This window comes from Ascaphus truei, chromosome 5 (assembly GCF_040206685.1).
Source record: "Ascaphus truei isolate aAscTru1 chromosome 5, aAscTru1.hap1, whole genome shotgun sequence".
Lineage (NCBI taxonomy): Eukaryota > Metazoa > Chordata > Amphibia > Anura > Ascaphidae > Ascaphus > Ascaphus truei.
Genome location: NC_134487.1, coordinates 63,382,224 through 63,393,910, shown reverse-complemented (window position 1 = coordinate 63,393,910; position 11,687 = coordinate 63,382,224).

The window sequence follows — 11,687 nt, the reverse complement described above, 5'->3', positions numbered from 1 at the left end:
CGACGCGGTCAGAATGTGTAACAATAATTTAGATATATTTTTGTTTAAATTATCTAGCGGCTTACCCAGGACCATTATAAGCGGGTCTATGGGGATTCTTATCCCAATAGTTTCTCGTAGCAAACTCTGCACTATTCCCCAAAATCTCTGTATTTTGGGGCAAAACCCCGAGATATGGGCCATATCCCCAACACCACCGCAACCTCTCCAGCAAAGATTCGTGGTCCTTGGATAAATCTGCCTAAACCTCTGAGGCGTCAGATACCATCTGAACATAACTTTATTGATAGTCTCTTTAGATATTGTGCATAATGATGTATTCGTTGCATTGACCCAAATTTCTTGCCAATCTTCCCAAGAATCTTTGCTTGAAAATCATGGGCCCATTGATCCATATAATGGTGTGCAGGGAGCATTACATTCCTGAGAAATAAAAACTAGGTACAATGTTGAGATAGGATCCCACTGTTTATTTTTCTACATTATTCTTTGAGTACAGAAAACTCTGGAAAAGACCCACCCAGAGACAACTGCCTAAGATAATGGGAAACTTGTAAAAATCTGAACAACTCAACACCCGTGAAAGAGTATTTCTGACAAAAATCGTTGAAATTTAACTATTTACCATTCAATAGCATATCTCCCACATCTTAGCCTTCCATAAATCAAAAGTACCCGTGAACCAACCTGAACCAGGGTTGTCAAAAATAGGGATACATCTTGAGGGAGCTGAAAATGGTTGATAATAAATTTTGACCCAATGACAAATCTTAAGAGAAAATGTTATTACAGCCGAATCAAAAAAGTCTAATCTTAAACATTTGGTTTGCTTTATATTCCACAGAAGGGTCGGGACAGCTGCAAAACTATTAAATATATTATCTAAATCTACCCGCCTATATTGATTTTCCTGAGAGTGCCAAAAAATGATCTGTTCCAAATGGAAAGCTAAATAATATTTCCTAATATCAGGGACCACCAGACCCCCTCTTTCTCTCGGTGCGAGCATAACTGATCTCGACACTCTTGGTATTTTGTTGCCCCATATAAACTGCATGATTTTATTCTGTAAATCCCTTATATATGTTATCGGGATAGCGTAGTCTGAAAGCAGTTTCGGGAGGACATTCATCTTGATATAATATGGCCCATCCAGGGATTTGGTGACCATTCCATAATAAAAGATCCTGTTTAAGTCTTGTGAAAAGCTCTGGGTAATTATATTTATAAAGAGATTGATAGTTTTTTGTGAGAAAGATGCCTAAATATTTAAATCTTTCATTATTCTACTAGCTGACATAACCGGCGTTGCCCGTGATTGCTGGGGCGGGGGGCGTGGAGGGGCGGGGTAGGGCAGGGAGAGGGCGAAGAGTAGGGAGGGGGGCGAGGGGGCGAAGGGCAGGGAGGGGGGCGAGGGGGTGAAGGGCAGGGAGGGGGGCGAGGGGGCGAAGGGCAGGGAGGAGGGCGAGGGGGCGAAGGGCAGGGAGGGGGGAGAGGGGGCGAAGGGCAGGGAGGGGGGAGAGGGGGCGAAGGGCAGGGAGGGGCAGGGAGAGGGAGGGGCAGGGAGGGGCGAAGGGGCGAAAGACAGGGAGGGGGCAAAGGGGCGAAATGCAGGGAGGGGGTAAAGGGGCGAAAGGCAGGGAGGGGGGCGAGGGGGCGAAGGGCAGGGAGGGGGCGAAGGGCAGGGGAGGGGGTGAAGGGCAGGGAGGGGGGCGAGGGGGCAAAGGGCAGGGAGGGGGGAGAGGGGGCGAAGGGCAGGGAGGCGGGAGACGGGCAGGGAGGGGCAGGGAGGGGGAGGGGCAGGGAGGGGCGAAGGGGCAAAAGACAGGGAGGGGGCAAAGGGGCGAAATGCAGGGAGGGGGTGAAGGGGCGAAAGGCAGGGAGGGGGTGAAGGGGCAAAAGACAGGGAGGGGGCGAAGGGGCGAAGGAGCGAAAGGCAGGGAGGGGGTGAAGGGGCGAAGGGCAGGGAGGGGGCGAAGGGCAGGGAAGGGGCGAAGGGCTGAAGGGCAGGGAGGGAGGGGGTGAAGGGCAGGGAAGGAGCGAAGGGCCTAAGGGCAGGGAGGGGGAGAAGGGCAGGGATGGGGCGAAGGGCAGGGAGGGGGCGAAGGGCAGGGAGTGCAGGGAGGGGGCGAAGGGAAGGGAGGGCAGGGAGGGAGCGAAGGGCAGGGAGGGGGCGAAGGGCAGGGAGGGGGCGAGGGGCAGGGAGGGGGCGAGGGGCAGGGAGGGGGCGAGGGGCAGGGAGGGGGCGAAGTGCAGGGAGGGGGTGAAGGGCAGGGAGGGGGCAAAGGGTAGGGTGGGGGTGAAGGGCAGGGAGGGTGGGGGTGAAGGTCAGGGAGGGTGGGGGTGAAGGGCAGGGAGGGTGGGGGTGGGCGTGAAGGGCAGGGGGGGTTTGGGTGAAGGGCAGGGTGGTGGTGGTGAAGGGCAGGGAGGGTGGGGGTGAAGGGCAGGGAGGGTGGGGGTGGAGGTGAAGGGCAGGGCCGGAGGGGGTGAAGGGCAGGGCCGGGGGGGGTGAAGAGCAGGGCCAGGGGGGGTGAAGGGCAGGGCCAGGGGGGGGGTGAAGGGCAGGACCGGGGGGGTGGGGTGAAGGGCAGGGCTGGGGTGGGGTGAAGGTCAGGGCCGGGGGGGTGAAAGGCAGGGCCGGGGGGGTGAAGGGCAGGGCCGGGGGGGGGTGAAAGGCAGGGCCGGGGGGGTGAAAGGCAGGGCCGGGGTGGGGGTGAAAGGCAGGGCCGGGATGTTGCGTGAATGGCAGGGCCGGGATATTAGATGAAAGATCCCTTCCCCTGCGTTTACTTACCTCGCACCGGGCCGCGCTCCTCCTCTTCCTCCGGGTACCGGCCGCCCTCCTCAGGTTCCTCGGCGGTCTCCGTTCCCCCCGGCGAGGCGGAGCTGAGATGCTCAGATGAGGAGGTGGTGTGGACAGCCGGCCCGTACAGCTCCCGAGTGAGAGAGCCGGAGGAACGCTCTCAGGGATGGTGAGCTGGGGGCGCGGCCTCTAGGCCTTTAGGTGAGAGTGGAGAGAGCATGCTCTTGGGGGGGGGGAAGTGGGAGCGGTCTGTGGGAGGGAGCACCGGGGGAGAGGGTGAGCACCGGGGGGAGAGGGTGAGCGCCGAGGGAGAGGGTAAGTGCCGGGGGAGAGGGTGATCTTTGTAAGGTCCCGCGGAGTGGTGATAGGGGGTGGTTCCATTGTTGCGGGCCAGTACCGGGAAGGGCGGAGGGGTAAGAGGGTGGATGGGCGAGGGTGGGTGGGCAAGGGCGGGCAGCCGTTGAGGAGGGCCAGAGCGGGTCTGTGTGTCTGTGTGTCTGTGTGTCTGTGTGTGACCGGCCAATGAGAGGTGTGCGGGGGCAGGCGGGCCAAGGGAGCCATCTCATTGGCCTGAGGCAGAGTGACGGGCCAAAGGTCCAATGTGATTGCCCCTAGACACAGGGAGACACAGTACAGACAGGCAGACATACATACAACGGTTTGAGAAATATATATATAGATGGATAATTGAAATTTAACTTGATTACTTTTACCTCATTATCTGATAAAGTTAAATGTAGTGCCTCTGACTTGGCCAAAAGCTCTTCTTGTAAATTGAGAAGAGAAGTCAGGGGTTTAGAAATTGTCAAAATAATATCGTCTGTAAACAAAGATAATTTGACATTTTTCTGTCCTATCTTGATACCCTGTACATTATATTAGAATTTTTCCTGATTTTAATTGCAAGCGGCTCATTTGTTAACGCAAAAAGCAGGGGAGATAATGGGCAACCCTGCCTAGTGCCATTGCTGATTTTAATTTGGTTTAACTCCCCACCTCCCGGCAATTTTAAAGAAGCTGTTGGGGTGTCATGTAGGGATTGGACCCCCTTTAAAAATGGACCAGAAAAAACAAACTCTTGCATAGTTCTATCCAGAAAATTCTATGTAATTCTATCGAACGCTTTTTCAGCTTCTAAACTCAACATATACTTGGGTTTAGAAGACTATATATAATCTATTATATTGATTACCTTACATGTATTGTCCAAGGCTTGACGCTTGCTTATTAAACTTACTTGATCATTATGAATTAGGCAGGGCAGGATAGGTTTAATCTATTCGCCAAAATGTTACTATAAAATTTAAAATCTGTATTAAGAAGTGAAATTGGCCTGTAGCTTGCGCAACTCATTGGGTCTTTTCCTTCCTTAGGTATCACTACTACATTTGCTTTTGACATTTGCATGGGAATCTTGGAACCCGATAAAAAACTATTGAACATATCCAAAAGCTATGGTTCTAAAAATCCCAATATTTTTTAAAGTATAGATTTGAACATCCATCCGGGCCTGGGGCTTTTGAGGGTTGCAGACCTTTAATAACCTCTTCTAACTCTGAAATATTCTTCTGCAGACAGCTTAGGTAGTTCACATGCCTGTAAATAGCTATCTATTTGTTCACTGGATGTTTCATTGAAGTTGGGATCTGATGAGACCAGATTATACAAATTATTATAGTATTTAGAAAATTCCTCAGCAATTTGGAAAGGGATATATATGATTTCCCCGTTACCCTGTCTTATCGCTGAGACTTGCTATTTAGATTTAACACCTCTTATCTTACTAGCGAGCATCTTATCTGCTTTATTACCCTTATCATAATAGGTCTGACAATTCCATTTTAATGCTTTCTCTGTGTCCAATCTTAATATATGTAATTCGTCTCTGGTCTGGCAAAGAAGCTTATATATCTTCCTGCATGGGCGTGATTTATGTTCCTGTTCTAGTTCAATTACAGTGGCGACACAGCTTATTCTCACATTTCCCGCACAGCGGGATGCGTGGTGACGTGGCCTGTCCGCGCGTCACTGTGACATCACTGTCACGTGCGTGCCCGGCTTCCCCGGCTTCCCCGACACCCCTGAAGTTTGAAGTGAGGTAAGCGGGGGTACGGGGAAGCAGAGGGGCACAGCAGGAGCAGCTAGGGGGTCGGGAAGGGGCAGCAAAATGACATGCGAGCAGAGGGGGTGCACGGAGAAGTTGCGGCTGGCGCGCGGTCTAGTCTCAGCGCCAGCCGGAGTAAGCCCCGGTGAACCGACGGCTTTTGTTAGAATAAGCTGTGCCGGGACAGTATTATTGCCGTAAGTTTCCCTGATTACATTTTTTAGCACTTTTCCTATATGAAGCTATTGAAATAAATTGACCTCTAATGGAGGCTTTATGGGCCTCCCAGAGGATGGACGGAGCTTTCAACTGAGCCTTGGTTTAACTTAAAGAAATCTACCAAAATATTCCCTATCTGTTCCTCGATCCCCGTCTGATTAAAAAGCGACTAGTTTAAGCGCCACTGGAACACCTTGGGCCTAATAAAAGGGGGCTTCAGGACCATTTCGTTTCTCACACTTGGCTTCTGCATTTTGGCTTTATTTTTGTTAAATAAATCATGACACAGTGTAATATGTCATGTGTTGTTGTTCATCTGAGGTTGTATTTACCTAATTGTAAGACCTGCTAAGGAACAGATGATTGTTATCATGTCCTGATATGTAGAACCATGGAATTCAAAGAGGGTGTACTTTCTTTTTCACACCACTGTGTGTGTGTATATATATATATATATATATATATATATATATATATATATACAGTGTTCGACAAATCACCCAAAAATCTACTCGCCCAACCAAAAAATCTACTCGCCACCTAGTCCCGCCCCCAACCCCGCCCCTAGTCCCGCCCCCAACCCGCCCCTAGTCCCGCCCCCAACCCCGCTTTAAAATAAAATATATAATTAAAATTAAAATACATTTAATAAATTCCTAGTCAGAACAACATTCGTTTTTGACAAATGTATTTAGTGTGTGTGTGTGTGTGTGTGTAAGTGTCGGATCTAGAAATAAAAGCCAGGTGTGGATGACTAGTTTCCTGAACCACTTAACCAGTGTCTGGACGTCCCCGCTTCACAATATCTAAAGCAGCAATCCCACCTGGGATCTTACCTGATCCGCAGTCCCTCAATGTCCAGGTACCTCATTCCCGCAATGTTATAAGTTGGAGGGGATGTGTTCCTTACCTGTCTTCTGGGTTAGAGGGGATTCCGATGTCTTCCGTGTGAAGCTTGAGTCAGATCTGGAAGAAAGGGGGGAGACCAGGGGAGACCAGAGAGGGGGGAGACGGGGGGAGACCAGAGAGGGGGGAGACGGGGGGAGACCAGAGAGGGGGGAGACAGGGGGAGACCAGAGATGGGGGAGACGGGGGGAGACCAGAGAGGGGGGAGACGGGGGGAGACCAGAGAGGGGGGAGACGGGGGGAGACCGGAGACGGGGGAGACGGGGGGAGACGGGGGGAGACCAGAGAGGGGGGAGACGGGGGGAGACCAGAGAGGGGGGAGACGGGGGGAGACCGGAGACGGGGGGAGACGGGGGGAGACCAGAGAGGGGGGAGACGGGGGGAGACCAGAGAGGGGGGAGACGGGGGGAGACCAGAGAGGGGGGAGACGGGGGGAGACCAGAGAGGGGGGAGACGGGGGGAGACCAGAGAGGGGGGAGACGGGGGGAGACGGGGGGAGACCAGAGAGGGGGGAGACGGGGGGAGACCAGAGAGGGGGGAGACGGGTGGAGACCAGAGAGGGGGGAGACGGGGGGAGACCAGAGAGGGGGGAGACGGGGGGAGACCAGAGAGGGGGGAGAACAGAGAGAGGGGAGACGGGGGAGACCAGAGAGAGGGGGGCAGGGGTGACTGACTGATTGGGGGGGGGGAGGTACCTCTGGTGTCACACATACTCCCATACACATTCTCCTATATATATATACATACACACACACACACATACATACTGTACACACTCCCACATACATACACACACTCCCACATACATACACACACTCCCACATACATACACACACTCCCACATACATACACACACTCCCACATACATACACACACTCCCACATACATACACACACTCCCACATATATACACACACTCCCACATACATACACACACTCCCACGTACATACACACACTCCCACATACATACACACACTCCCACATACATACACACACTCCCACATACATACACACACTCCCACATACATACTGCACACACACTCCCACATACATACACACACTCCCACATACATACACACACTCCCACACACATACAACACACACACACACATATACACACACACACACACACACATATATACACACCTATATACACACACACAGGCCGCGACAAGCACCACCACGCTCCCCCGCCCATCTCCTGCTCCGCTCCCACATGAGGGGGCTTCCCCCGCTCCCATCACCCGGCGCGCTCTCTGACGCGGGACCGGGGGGAAGCGGGGACATAGGGGGCATCCCCCGCTCCCATCACCCGGCGCGCTCTCTGACGCGGGACCGGGGGGAAGCGGGGGGGGGGGGAAGCGGGGACATGAGGGGGCATCCCCTGCTCCCATCACCCGGCGTGCTCTCTGACGCGGGACCGGGGGGAAGCGGGGGGGAAGCGGGGACATGAGGGGGCATCCCCCGCTCCCATCACCCGGCGCGCTCTCTGACGCGGGACCGGGCGGAAGCGGGGGGGGAAGCGGGGACATGAGGGGGCATCCCCCGCTCCCATCACCCAGCACGCTCTCTGACACGGGACCGGGGGGAAGCGGGGGGGGGGGGGGAAGCGGGGACATCCCCCGCTCACATCACCCGGCGCGCTCTCTGACACGGGACCGGGGGGAACCGGGGACATGAGGGGGCATCCCCCGCTCCCATCACCATAACTGCGGGCAGCAGGAGCACCGGGGAGGGGAGGGAGGTGGAGGAAGGCACAGATAATACTTACTGTGTCCTCCATCCTCCATGGGAAAAAAATGGCCGCTCGTTGGGGGCTGGCTCATATAGAGCCTGGCCGCGCGCCCACAAAGCCTGGGAGCGCGCGCCAATCATCTGTCAGGTAGGGGGAGTTTTTTTTTTTCTTCAGCCAGCGCGAGCAGGGAAATTTCAGCGCGAGCAGGGAAATTTCAGCGCGAGCGGGGAAAATTTAAAAAACAAAACACGTGTGCTGCTTGGGCCAATAGTTACTCGCCCGGGGGTTAAATCCACCCGCCCCAGGCGAGTAAATGTATAGGATTGTCGAACACTGTATATATATATATTATATATATATATATATATATATATATATATATATATATATATATATATATATATATATATATATATATATATATATATAAATAAAAAACAAAAAGAACAACACAAAATTATGTAGCGCTTAGGTGGAATATGTGTGATAATAAAAAATACTAATAAAAATAATTAATTAATAATGAATATTAAACTAAACTATACATTGCAACAAACCATAATGTGATCAGTGATTAAGTGATAAGTCCAAAAGAATGTTCCACTTGTAAAAAAATCCAGAGAGATAAGTCCAAAAGAAGATCCAGGGAGTATATTGCTGCTTCAGATATAAGTGGTATAGCCAACCACTAGGAATCTAAGAGAAAAGCACAAACAGAAGCGCAAGCTCCACAGCATGTAACTCTTTAAACAAATGAGTGCATTTATTAAAATCTGTAGCCCATAGGAAATGCACATACAGGATTATAAAAAGAAACCATACGTGGGAGAGAAATCTCTATGTGAAGACATCAACAGGGGTGGGGGGGTGAAGAGTCTACAGGGTGCACCTGATAAATTCGTAGCCACAACCAGCTCCTGTAACAAGCTGGCGCCAGATGTTGATGATATGTTGATATTTACATTATCCAGCTTTGTAAATGTACAGTACAATGTAGCATTAAAGTGTATCATGCAATTGGCACTAAAAACTTAACAAATCTTTTCACTCTCACTCCTCAAATAAAATGGGAGTTATTTAACCATGTATCTTGGCTGCAACCATATGGAATTGTTTTCTTTGATAAATACAGCATACAGGCATACCCCGGTTTAAGGACACTCACTTTAAGTACACTCGCGAGTAAGGACATATCGCTCAATAGGCAAACGGCATTTCACGCATGCGCCTGTCATCACGTCCTGAACAGCAATACCAGCTCCCTAGCTGTACCGAAGCCGTGCGCAAGCGGGGAGACTATAGAGCCTGTTACAAATGCGTTATTTACATCAGTTATGCACGTATATGACGATTGCAGTACAGTACATGCATCGATAAGTGGAAAAAGGGTAGTGCTTCACTTTAAGTACATTTTCGCTTTACATACATGCTCTGGTCCCATTGCGTACGTTAATGCGAGGTATGCGTGTATAGCCTTATTTTTGCACCAGTGTTTTTCTGGTGTAATTAGGGACCCCATATCAACATATTCTTGGTGTTATTCTTGTGCAAAGTGACCCAACTCATTTATGAAGCAAATAAAAATATCCATTAATGTAGGTGTTATGTGCCAAAGATATTTTGAGACATTGGATGGTGGTTTATCAGATAATTTAGGATACAAAACTGGGGCAGAAAGGTGTGCAAAACACAGCCCAAATACTGTATATCAAACAACAAAATCTACATAAATACAACTGAGTGTTATATTTTTCTTTGATAAATGTGGTGCTGTTTGGATTAATTTTTGCACTCAGAAAACTTTGATAAATAACATCATAGCCTCTTTATGTATTATGTACTTTGCTATCTCCCTCTTCACCGGGTTCTGTTTTGTGATTATACTGTGACAAAGCACCTCTGCAATTTTAAGCTTCTGCTCTTAAAGTCTTCAAAGGGAAAACATCCTGATACTGTTCCAGTACACACTGAGTATTCTATAATATCTACAGTATGAAGATATGTGAGTTTTTGTCTTCCAAATGAGTAAGTAAAGGACCTAATATTGCAAGCCATTTAAAATGCTTGGGTACCTAAGGAAAGTTGTATTCCTCGTCAGATAAAACTCTTCTAGTTTGTTCTGCAAAACCATGTCTCAGTGATGTTCATTAACATTTAGTTTACAACCTTTAGTCTAATAGTTTCTAGATTTACAGAATTGTTCTAAGACGCATCGGGGTGTATGTATTAAGGCAAAAGTGGTGAAAATAGGGGACAAAAAATGTCACTACAGTGCATGTATTTAAAGAAAAAATCATATTGCATTGAATGGGATGCTTCCTTTGCTATGTTTGGAGGAGTTGTTTTGATCTACAATTGTCCCATACATTTGATACATACTTGCACCATACTGATAAATATAATCGATAGTACAGAGGGGGCCAATCTGACTGGTAATTGTAGCCAGAATTTACCAGTGGCATCGGCAAAGGGCCACAATAAAAATAAAATCACATGAATACCTGTATACACTGACACAAAGCATAACCTGATGGGACTATACACTGACACAGTCAGGTTATGCTCTATGTCACTGTGTAGTGCCGCTGGCTACATACTCTATGTCCACACCTGGCGCATAAATTGATGGCACTATACACTGACAGAGTATGTAGCCATCGGCACTACACAATGACACAGGGCATAACCTGACACAGAGTACAAGTGGGATGGGGAGACAGGGGAGATGGGGAGGCAGTTGGAGTGACAGGGGTAATTGGAGTGACAAGGGAGGCAGTTGGGGTTGACAGGGGAGGCAGTTGGGGTTGACGGGGCGCAGTTGGTGTGACAGAGGGGGGGGGGTGTAGTTGGAGTGACAGGGGGCAGTTGGAGTCATATATATATAAATATACATATTAGATTAGCAGTCTTGAAATTACCATTGGCAAAAAAGCAATAACTGTAAAATGTATGATACAATGCATAATTTATTTTAAAAGGTTTTGTCTCAAAAAGTGTAAGATGAGATGAGTTATTCTACAGTATATGTACTTGATCATTATTAAGGCTTGATATTCAATTAAACAAAAAGAAAACAGTGCACAATGCTCATAGTGAAGTAAATCAAGGATAAAAATGTATTAAATATCCAAGGATAGGTAATGTGCGTACATCAGGGAAATAGTAAAACAGCATTTCATGGGACAAGTTACCCATACACCACACCAACATGAAGATCTGGACAATCACTGATCATCAGTCATCAGGCTCCACAGGTAAGGACAATCACAGGTCACCACAGTGATGAAGCTGGTCCACAGGTGGGGTGCAGTGAGGGCAGCAATCAAGTCCCAAATATCAAAGTCCCCCAGAGGCAAGTCTCGAGCCATCTCTACCACGGCAAACTGACTCCACGTGTAGCTCTGGGGCTTCCGTCGGCGCTCGAGTGACGTCCCTAAGGGGCGTCGCTCCGAAATTGATGGATCCACAAAGGGGAGCAGGGTGGAATGATAGGAGCTTGGGGGACTAGATGTAAACTCCGTATCTTGAATAAAAAGCTAATTCCAACATGTTTCAAGGCTCTAAAGGCCTCTTCATCAGGGATTGCTGCCCTCACCCCACCCCACCTGTGGACCAGCTTCTTCACTGTGGTGAACTGTGATTGTCCTTACCTGTGGAGCCTGATGACTGATGATCCGTGATTGTCCAGATCTTCATGTTGGTGTGGTGTATGGGTAACTTGTCCCATGAAATGCTGTTTTACTATTTCCCTGATGTACGCACATTACCTATCCTTGGATATTTAATACATTTTTATCCTTGATTTACTTCACTATGAGCGTTGTGCGCTGGTTTCTTTTTGTTTCTCTGTTTTAGCTCCTGGTGGTGTTGAGCCACCCCTCATTCAGCTGCAGACGCTCTGTAACCAGTACACGTATAAT